An 11,970-nucleotide genomic window follows, 5' to 3' on the forward strand; every position below is an offset into this window, starting at 1 on the left:
TGCTCTAGAGGACCCTACGTTGGGCTTTCTCCAGGTTCCACAGTCACATCTTCAACTATAGTGACTCCCACTCTAATTATTATCATTATTATATTTATTATATATATTTTATTAATGATATAACAAAAAGAATTAACGTAATTTAGCTAAGAGGGGACATGTACAAAACTGTTGGAATACAGGTATGGTATTATCAGATAATCGTGCGCAATTTTCTTTTGAATATGTGTGACGACCCAATCAAAAATCAATACTATTGTATGGTGTGTCGGAGTTTGCAATAATTCGATGTATAAGATTTATTCATCCATATGTGGATTTGGATTTAAGTGTTTGAAATCCTGCTCTAGATCTCAAACCTCGTTCAGGTACATAGAAATTGATTTGTACAAGGAGAGAAGGACAATCAATATTATTATTAATCAAATTAAATGTTTCATTCAAATCTATCATTCAAATCGAGCGCGAACTTATGCAATCATCTAATACAAAACGTATTTTTTAAATTTTCAATATAGGCCCACATAAAAATGTTACAAAATGCAACTTTTAGTATCTTCTCTACACTTCCGACGAATTGCAATTTTTGAAAAACTTTCTTTTCACATCATACAGGAAACTAGTCGCTCTAACTCTTATAAAAAAGCTGAATATTAAAAATATTGAAAAGGTTAACGTTTCAACCTGTCGACAGCAAAGAAGTAAAAATTCTTCAGGGAAGCCAAGCGATCCACGGTCGATCTGTAAACTGCAACATCGTCTTCAGCCGATGTTAAGGAAGAGATGCACGCCTCCATTAGCCGAACAATGCCGGTGTGAAACGCGCATTCGAAATGAATACATCTTCCTGATAGTGGAGGGTACCCGGCGAACGGGATTGCAGTTCGAGATGGTCAAAAAGCATGTCGATTGGATGTCACAGCGGTTAGATTTTCCTCGAACGAGCATCCGTGGCGAATCGAATTCTTCGTGGGAAGCGGATCGGCCCGTCATCGGAGGACTGGTTCAATGAAATCAGCGTCGCGCACGTCGAAATCTATATCAGCGGCGATCCAAAAGGCAATTACCGAGCTGTTGTGGATCACCTCTCCGGTGATCGTTCAATGCCGGTTCAACGATCGCCTTTTCCGATCGGCGCGTTCGGTCCCGTCGTGTGCGTCGCAGCCTTTTTACCGGATCGAGGCAACCAGAGTCTTTTGATTCTGCGTCGGGGCCTCGATGAATGGACGCAACGTTGCCCTGTTAAGCCTGATGGACGTCCGTGGTAATTAATGGCGGGCCCCGTGACGCGTTACATAGTTGCCGGCGCCGGCTAAATAGAGACGGCCGGGTCTCGCGTTGGTTTTGTGCGTCCCCGGGCCCTGCCGTTATTATTTTACTCGTTCTATGGTCTTCTGGTACGCGGAAGGTACCATTCTCTGGAGGTGCGGCGTTGCGTAACGCGGGATTATGCGAAAACAGCACCTTACTTAATAAAATTGAAAAAATTCCATTTTTTGGTAAAATTCTATTTCTTGAAAATTGACAAATTTTTATGCTGCGTGTCCCATCTAACTTGAGCATTCTAAGTATTCTAAGTATCGAGCTGATGAGTATTTTTTGTCAGCGATTTATCAGAGAATTTTCTCAAAAGGTGAAATTGATTTCTAAAATGTAGAATTTGATTTACATAAAGGTGAAATTGATTTGCAAGAGGTTGAATTGAATTTGCAAAAGGGCGAATTTGGAGTGCAAAACCTGCATGAAATTTTAACGATATCCAGGCTAGTGGTAAGACGTATAACGAACTTGTTAGCACCCTGGGAGAGACGTCATTCATAGGAGGTAACCCTAATGAGGTTCGGATCTTTTCACAGCATTATGTTTTTAATCCGGAGCTCGTGTCGACTGAAATTGGGACACTCGATTCAGTCCTCAATGGGAGTTCTTTTCAATTAATAGATCTTTGAAAGAAGAGGAGATGTCTTTGGAAGGTGTGAAGAGCATCTTTCGAATGCACCCCTGTCTAAAAACTTCTCAACAATCTTCTTTTTCCAACTGAGGGGTCGAATTTAATTCCGATTTCAATTGTTAGTCAGTCCAAGTTCAGCCTCTCTCGGGTACAATGCCCATTCGTTGGAAGGTATTAGAGTCTCGAGATATAATGAATATAATTACGATTCCAGGAACAAGTGATCCTTGAATTTACGGGGGGTCGAGAAACTTTTCGCGGTTAGAGGCTGTCCGCTCAAAGATAAAACTGGTCTGTACCTGGCAATTAACCCGTCCGACTGCTGTCCGGTAGGTCTCCGCACGAAACTCTACGAATCTGAAACTCTTCGTACATTTAAGTAACATCTGACTTCCTGTTGCTCGGGAATTTTATAAATTCTGATTAAGATCTTCAAGGTTTTTCTTAGTACCGTTTAATATTCCACCGCTCGCCAGATTATGTACTTGAACTCGCTGCGAGCTACAACCACGACATAATTAAAACACTTGTGTTTTTCAAGGTGGAGAACAATCTCTCAATTCAACCAATTCAACTGAATGTGTCTGCAACATTGTCTCTTCAAATTGTATTACTACATCGTTTTATTTATTTCGTACATAATCATTTACGATTTTTATTTTCATTTGTGAAACAGTTCAACTTCATTCCTACGAAATTTCTCTGCTGAATGCCGCGAGTTTTATGCAAAGTAAAAATTGTCTACATTAATTGCAACTATTGCAAGGTACAGGAGCTGCATAAATGCTACTTTCTTTTTCGAATCATTTGAATTATGCGAAATAAAATTTGCAAGGTACAGGAGCTGCAGCTTATTTCTTTTTCGAATCATTTGAATATGCTAATTAGCTGGCGCCCGGCCCACGCTGGCTGACATCATTGACGACACTGCTCACTGTCAAAGGCCCCGAAACTGTCATCAGCTAACGACTCCTTTCCTGCCACATCGAGCACTCTTCTTTTGTAGCCAGACATGCTTGAATCTCCGTTCTAACTGTACCGGTTTCTGGTTCGAAACGGTCCTCGGTGTGGGGCGGGGCAGTTAGGGGAACGAGTGCGGAAATTCTAAGCGTGCCTCGTAAATTTCGAGAGGGCAACCGGGGGACACGCTCTCGCCATTGAAAGTTGACGAGCACCAGCACTTGGCCGTTAACGGTGTATTCCCAGTAATTAAGTAAATCGTACGTTGTCCGATTCGCGTGTCCCGCCCGTCGCCCATTGCGAAACGCGTTTTCGCCGAGCAATCGCCCCTGAAAAACCATCGTGACCACCTCTCGCGATCTGTTAGGGCAATTAGGCGATCGCGTCGCGTCGCCGATGCACAGTTAGCCAAATATCACCTCCAACAGGATGTCAGTTCGATATTTGCGTGGGCGGTTGCCGGACTCGCATATTCATGCGAATGTGGAGGCGGAGACCAATTTGTTCTTCTTTTTCCTGAAGGAGGTAGAAGTGTAGTCCAGATAGCACGCGACATATTGATGACGTCTTCTTTTCGTCCATTTTAGGTCTATAAGTCTTACATTCTCAAAAGATATCTTTTCCGACACGTCGTTTTCGAGACGCTTTAAAGATGTCTTATTTCAGACCTCTCATTCTATCTCGCGTACTTCCGTATCTTGCGTTTCTATATATATCTTACTATTTCATACCAGTATTACTATATCTTGCGTTCCACTTAAAAAAGACGAAAAAGTAGAAAATAAGAAAATATTATATATGAAAAAAACTTTTTAAAAACCACGCTTACATTAAAATGCACTAAAAAGGAGAATATAACTTGTTTAGACATCAGTCTAAAAAATAGTCAATATAGTTTAGCGCTCCACGCTTTTATTTATAGTCACTAATGTCCAAAAAAATTATTTTCCCTCTTTTAGTGCATTTCAATATAAGCGTGGGTTTTAAAAAGTTTTTTATATATTTTTTATCAGTTGAAACATTTTAATCGCTTTCAGTGCTCGGTAGTTTTAGCGTTAATTGATTGGAAATAATATAACAGTTCTAAATTACACCTACTCATTTTTATTTCAAATGCATAAAATCCGCTGTCTGCTCGTGATCAACTCTGAAAACTCGAAAACTGGAAAGGATTGATTAAAATTTCTGATGAAAAGATTCTCGGCGTTGGCATGATCTCCGGAAATGGGCGAGCACGGCGAGCAGCCGATTAGCACCGTGTAAAGAGACACTTCCTCGTGAAATCCCATTGGCGAGCGACACGAGTGCACGGCAGCAATTAAAATCGTGCTTGTCCAGTTCGCGAAAGAGAAACGGGATCGGTCGAAGGGTCGAGCGTTCGCCGGGAGCAACGTCCCCTGCAACCTTGAACCAATTATGCACGCTAATTATTTCGCGAGCTGCTCGTTTTGCATCCACAGGCGAGGTTACCACGTCGGCGGTTGCTCGGCTAAGCGCTACTGACAGCATCGTAAATTTCACCGGTCGTTCTCCGACAAGGTGCGATAGAAAATAGGACGTAGTATTAATAACAGGAGTGGTCCGAGTTCATTATCACGGCCGTGCGAATTATTTTTGATACGGTGATACTCCCAGCGGTCGTACTGGCTGTATTTCTCTGCAAGATGGAAACCATTCTAAGCCCTGGGGAAGCGTGGTGAATTACTTGAAACAGATCCCGAACGACCAGAGAGGCCTGAAATGAAAACACAAAGTCCTCGGAATGAGAGACATTCCAAGGGAAAATAAATATTAAGCGGTCGCTAGACTCGTCCACCAGAGAATTAACCTGCTCGGCTGCTGGACGCTATCTGAATCTAGAAGACCGACAAAGCCATCCTCAAACTGGTATAACAGTCCTTTCTTCTCACGCTCGTATTCCGCGCTATCGGAATTTTCTCTGTATAAATGAAAAGTACAATGTTCAACGAATGTGCTCGCTGAATTTTCAGACGGAGTTCGCGAGGATAACGACGTTGCAAATTATTCAGTGCTATGTCAATTTTCCAGCGATTCCAGCAGGTAATTAACTCTCAGCCGTACCTCGTGTCCATTTGACACAGTTTCCTCAAAATAAATTATACCGCTCCGTTATTTGTAGAAACACAGCCGAGAAACCCAAGATGCGAATGTTAACTCATCAATTTCAATAAACTAACATCGATACATAACTGTTTACCTAGTTATCAATTTAATAAAATTGATACATTTTAATGGTTTACTTTCAAAAAGCGTATACCAGTGCAAATAACCGCGCAAATCAATGAGTTCGATTACGATCGTATTAATACATATAAATTACGCTCCGATAACTTCTTGCTTGAATGCGCGAAAGGATATTGACGGTACCATCAACGTAGAAGCCGCATTACCATAGATAAGCCACTCGAACAACAAGGTAGCAGGAAATTTAATGTACTCCGGTAGATTCCCAGACTTCGCTGCACCGTTTGATTACTGGTTCCCACTTGAAAAATCGTTTAATTAGATAAAGACCAGGAAGCGTCGCGCTGCATCTTCGGAGGATACGCACAAATCAAGTTTATCACCTGGCTGTAGCTAATTTCAGGAAATGGGGCTAAATTCGCCGCAAAAAACTGCTACCCCCTTCTTGCATGACACTTGCACTTAGTAAAGCGACGCGTATCCTTGCAAGCTTGCTGACGTACGCAGCATTAGAACGCTTTCAGAAGATAATATTTTTCAATCTTTTCCAAACATTCCGCACGAGGTACATAAAAAAACGTCTGATACAAGAAATCTTTAAAACATCTCGAAAAAGACGTCTTATCTCCGACGTCAAAACGTCTCAAAAAAGAAATTTTTTAAGAACCTAAGACTTTAAGACTTTAAGATGTCGCGTGCGAGCTGGGCTGCACCTCTACCTTCTTCAGGAATATAAAAAAAAACTTTTTAAAAACCATGCTTATATTAAAATGCACTAAAAAGGAGAAAATAATTTTTTTAGACATTGGTGATTATAAATAAAAACGTGGGGTGCTAAACTATATTGACGTAATCTTCGTGGGCGCTCCACGCTTTTATTTATAGTCACTAATGTCTAAAAAAATTATTTCCTCCTTTTTAGTGCATTTTAATATAAGCGTGGTTTTTAAAAAGTTTTTTCCATATATTTTTTTATCTTCTACTTTTTATAGTCTTTTTTAAATGGAACGCAAGATATAGTAATACTGGTATGAAATACTAAGATATACATAGAAACGCAAGATATGGAAATACGCGAGATAGTATGAGGGGATGACTCCGAGAGACGACGTCTCTTGATGGAGTCCGAAATTGTCCGAAATGGAACCGAATGAACGGAATACCACACTGACTGAGCTCCTTCGGAGCGAAGTGCGTGCGTAGTGGAGTAGGGAGCGCTGGCGTGCGGAGTGGGGATCGCTGAACGTGATGACGTACTACCGAGCGTCGCGCAACGAGGTGTGACGGTTAATATTAACCTTTTTGTTCTCCTGAACGCAAAGTTTTTTAAAAATTTGTTTTTTAATATTGCATTGTCATCCAGTTCTGAGCTATGTTTCAAGTTTCAAGTCTCTAGCTCATCGGAAAGTGGTTTAAAATTCGATTACAAGATTTGACGCATACAACAACAATAACGGCAAGCTAATATAAGCGTGGTAATAATAAAATAAGCGTGGTAAAATGACAAGGCTCTATTTATTTAGATTCTATGTAATTTTTATTGCAATATGTGCTTGGTTAAATAAATTTATCGAACTAATTTCCATGTAAGCAACGTCATCGTTTCAATAATTATACAAATAAAAATGTAAGACCGGTTATTAGAAAAAATTAATATCTATTTCATTTCTCATAAAGATCCGCAGTCTAGTAATAAGGTGTAATACACTTTTATGCGTTATGGAAAATGTTATGCATTTATTACAAAAATGAGTGGACGTAATTTGGAACTGTTATATTATTTTCAACCTATTAAACATATTAAGAGAAGAAATTAATTTCTATTTCACTCCAGGCTGTTGCAATTCGGGCAGACAATTTTTATTTTGCATGAAAAGATCGGCTGTCTGAAAATTGTATCAGTAACTGTTCAATACAGACTGAATGGTGTAAAAATTGTATACACGATTCAATAATGTTAACACACACGATTCTTTGCGTTCTACTAGTGGTACCAACAAGTAACATGATTTTTAGACGCTTCTGAAAAATTTCATTTCATTCAACATGTAGATTCATTTCACAATGAATGCCGCATTAAATGTCACGGTAAAAATGTCACGCTAAATGTCAATCTAAAAACGTCGCACTTAATGTCGGTCAATTTAAATAATGAACAAGATAATTTAAGAAGAACAACATTAATCATAGGTGTCTCTAACATCGTTGTGTCCATTCATGTATGCAAAGTATCATTCGGAGTGGAAAAATATTTCTGGTATATGTTGCTCGTAGAACAGAATTTTTCAGATCAAGATTAATAACTAGGACAATCGAAGTTTCTCATATTAACGATCAGCCCGGTAATGGGACGATACAGGAACCATACGGTAAAATTAATAATTACACTCCCCTACGTACTAATAGAGGTCAATTAACCTATCAGGATTGCGAAAAAAATGGGTCATAATTACCCGTGTTATGAGTTCATTTCCCGTTACGCGTAAAGGATGTAGAAAAATAGAAATCGTAATAATTGTACGTTGAAGACAGTGTTGGAACAGCTAATGAACCGTCGGGAAACAAATTGATTCTGGCAAAAAGAGTTCGTTGATTATCTGTCGTAATTGCGACGATAATAATAAACAGGTGGATGATCTCGGGAAAAGAACCAGCGAAATTGAACCGAATCCGACCGGAAAGTGTACTGAGATCGAGTTGATTCTGTGAATAAGACAAACAAATGGAATACGCGGTAATTACCGGTAACCTTTGGCCTCGTGTAAACGCGTAAGTACGGGGTTGATTGCGTGGATATCGATCACCGGGACCGACAATTCGTCTCGCCTAATTCACGATTAATCCCTAATTATACCGTTGCCCGACGAGCCTAATCCGACTGGCGAGAAACGCTGGAAGACGAGCGTGGCTCATCGCGGATGCGATTTATGGAATTTAATTAGCCCGCCATTTTGCATCGCTCAATTATGATCGGAATTCGATATATTATCTGAATTTTTTGGAAAAATGTGCGCGGGCTATTTTATAAGAAGAAGAAGAAAAGTTGTTAAATGAAAATACAAGAAATAATGGAAATTATAAGCTTTCATTGTACACAAATGCTTTCGCTTGCAGTGATCTCGTTTTTCCGAAAAAATGATTTCACAGATATTTTCAATTTGGAGAAACATCAGAACAGTGAAACAGTGAGGAAAGTATTAATTTTTCAACGGCAAGGAAGCGTTACGAGAGGCGGGTAACAGTATACGATTTCGCCGGGATAGCCGATGATCCGAAAAATAGCCGGCCATTGCGGTTAGGGCTTAAAAGCCTGCTGAAACGCTGCTGGCGTCGCTGACATTGTTTACCCGGTCCCTTCACCATTGTTTTTCTGATAGTTGACCGATCATCTCACGGTCCCACAGTTTCTGACCAGTCGACTGTCACGATCGGTGAGACGTCGTGAATTTGTCGATGGCCACCGAATCACCCATTTCCGCTTAATGACTCCGACGCCAATTACATCCGACACCTCCGGGAACGTAACTGTTCATTCCTCGGACTCGACCACTCCAATCCTCTGCGGAAATCCCGCGTTGAACACTGAACACATTGAATATGTGTATGCAACAACAATTATTAAGGTTCTTTAACACTTATTTTTTGAATGGTAAAACATTCACTAATTATGATGACCTGAAATCGCACTTGGATCGGTTTTTTGCCGATAAGGACCAGAAGTTTTATCAGAATGCTGGCAAAAGACCATCGAACAAAATGGAAAATATTTTACTGATTAAAGTCCATTGCTTGAATAAAAAAATTGGATTTTATGTCGCCATAAAATGAAAATTGCACAAAATCTAAATAACTTTAATCTCGTTATTTTTATAATACAATACACACATCAGTCACTTTTTAGTGGCAGTTATTCTCGGATATTTCCGCATGTTATCTCTGAAATGTCCGCGTGTCATTCTATGTATAACATTTAAAGAGCACAAACATCCGCATTCTGCTTATGCTAATCGAGCGTCCTTGCGGAGGGTAGAAACTGCGCGTCCCTTTATGTCATCCGAAAGCATCGTACAAAAGCAGCAGTGCCCCGTAAAGGAATTATGATGTCATCCAACGGGTCATCGGGTACGAGACGAAGTGCGCGCGTGACCAACGCCGACAATGATCGCTTGCGAGGACCGAGCCCCGTATTACCATGATTAATTGTAATTTTTTCATTGTTATTTTCGTACGGGAGACCAGCGTCGCGCCGGAGTCTGGATCCAGCCGACCGTGAAACGTAATGCAGACCGCGCATTGAATTAACCGCGATCAGGCAATTAACGGTTGAGTTAAACTACTTTTTACAGAGGCGGTATACGTAATACGCGAGCACACGGAAAATTGGATCTAAATTGTTCCCAAGCTGCCGTGCGTAAACAATCTTGCGATTGTGCAAAACACTCTCACACTCCAGTTTCGCGATGGAAAACTATTAGGACTCGCCTTACGATGGTGTTACAACTCATTCAGGGTTTTCGTGCTAATTGAAACCAGCTTCAGAGGTTCGTGGGTAAGCTGTCCTTGATTCGACACTGAACGTTCAACACTAAACCAAAGTAGGGATTGGTGTCGGTCGTTCGACTGTCCCTTAATTTGTATAGCCACACGAGAAATTTAAATCGACTGGATCTAATATGCTTAGTTCGCGGAAGTATCTAATAATTATAATTAGACTGCGGATCTTTATACAAAATAAAAAAACTTTTGAAAACCAAAATAATTTTTTTCCTGGTTCTCCATAAAATACCGGATCCAGTTAAATGATTAATAATATTTTTCCCCAAAATTTTAAGCAATTAGTTCAAAATTTCTTCTGTTATAAAATTAGTGTCGGTATAGATAGAAAAATTTAATTGAAATTTAAATAAAATCATGACGTTGGTGACTATAAAAATAGAAGCATGGAGCGCTAAACTATATTGACGTAATCTCTGTGGGTGCTCCACGCTTTTATTTTTATAGTCACTAATGTCATGATTAGACTGCGGATCTTTATGCAAAAGAAAAATGATCTGCATCGATTGCAAGAAATAGAAAACAAATAGAATGTCCTTTCTTCTATGAATTTTAATAGAGAAGAAATCATACATTGACATCTTCAATTTTCAAAATTTTCCTACAATTTTGAATTTCATCTACTAATTTTCCTATAAATGCATAAAGATCCGCAGTCTAGTCATGATTTTATGTAAATTTATATTAAATTTTTCTATCTATTCCGACACTAATTTTACAGCAGAAGAAATTTTCAACCGATTGCTTAAATTTTGCGGGAAAATATTATTAATCATTTAACTCAATTCGGTATTTTATGGAGAACCAGGAAAAAAATGATTTTCTCATTTTTAGTGCATTTTAATATAAGCGTGGTTTCTATAAAATTTATTTTATAGATTTTATTTTCTACTTTTATTGTCATCGGACGCAGGTGTATACAAAATTTCATCAAGATTGAGCTATGGGAAGAGGTTTAAAATTCGATTATAAGATTTGACGCATACAATAACAACACAGCAAGTTAATATATAAACGTGGTAAAAAAAATGGTTCTACATAAAAATTGATTGCATACCTTAATGATTTTGTTGCATTAAAAACAACGTTACAAGATTCTTAAATTTGTCTAATCTGTTATTGTTTTCAATTTCACCCAGCGAATTTCTTCATAAACGCATGAAGATCCGCAGTCTAATTTTAAGTCTCTTTATTTTAATTTAGAATGTAATGTTTATGTACTATCTTACGTTACTACGTGGAAGTGTCGTCTCTTATTGTATCCCTACTCTTTGACTAAACATTGAACATTGATTGTACAGCATCGAACAGTCAGCAGTCAACATTGAAGATTCCACATTGAAGATTCCGCATTGAATAACCTGAGCAATCGCAGGTTGCAACAATAAACGGTTCGGTTCTCCCAAAAACAAAGTAAAGAACCGAAACAATAGCACAATGCTGCATCAAACGCTTCGGTTCCTCTTGAACACAATGAAGAAAGCAAGCAATAAAACAAATCGTTCATTGTACGAGGTCCAAATGAATAAAATAGTACCGTGTTACCGAAGTGCAGCAAGTCGCAATAATGGTTGAAGGGAAGCTCGCAAGCGGACACAACTTCATCATTGTTGTACGGGAATATTAAAGGACATTGGTTTTTAACGAAGTTGCGATCGTGTCATCGTTCGGGTCACCAGGTCGAAGGTGTCCAGCGTACGTGCTCTTCAATTAACCCTTTCTGTCTAATCGGAAGATCCGATCGGATCCCTCGGACAGTCGTGCTTGTAGTTTCGCGGTGCTCGCAACGTAGGATGATTCGATATTCTCAAGTGCCTCTGGCAGTGTACTGTCTACGGTTCGCACAGTGGTCTGGAACTAAAGCTGTCCAGGCTTTTCACTGAATGTTCAAATCTCTAACTCTTGAACTTTATTACGTTTATTGAAAATAACGCGTCCATATTTTAATAATAAAAGATATAGTTTATTTTCCGCTTTATACAAAGTGTATATGTAGGTATTATAAAAGCAAAACGAACACGTCGTGTCGGTTGCCTGGTCAGAGTTCAAACTGAACATCGGTGGCATCGCAAAAACAAAACTGTAACGAAGAGGGCATAGCCGATTAATCACATCGGTGGGCGCCTTCTCATTGGCTATTGTCATGGCATAGCGTATGAAAAGTTTATATTTCAACAACGTTGAAGTTGGTACAGTGGAAATATTTATGTAATTAATTAGGACAAATCTAAGGAAATAATTCTCTTAACTGTGCCGTAGGACACTGGCCTCGATGCGTTCTCTGCTTACCAAAACGCCAA

This window comes from Lasioglossum baleicum, chromosome 5, assembly GCF_051020765.1.
Source record: "Lasioglossum baleicum chromosome 5, iyLasBale1, whole genome shotgun sequence".
In the NCBI taxonomy this organism is placed as follows: Eukaryota; Metazoa; Arthropoda; class Insecta; order Hymenoptera; family Halictidae; genus Lasioglossum; species Lasioglossum baleicum.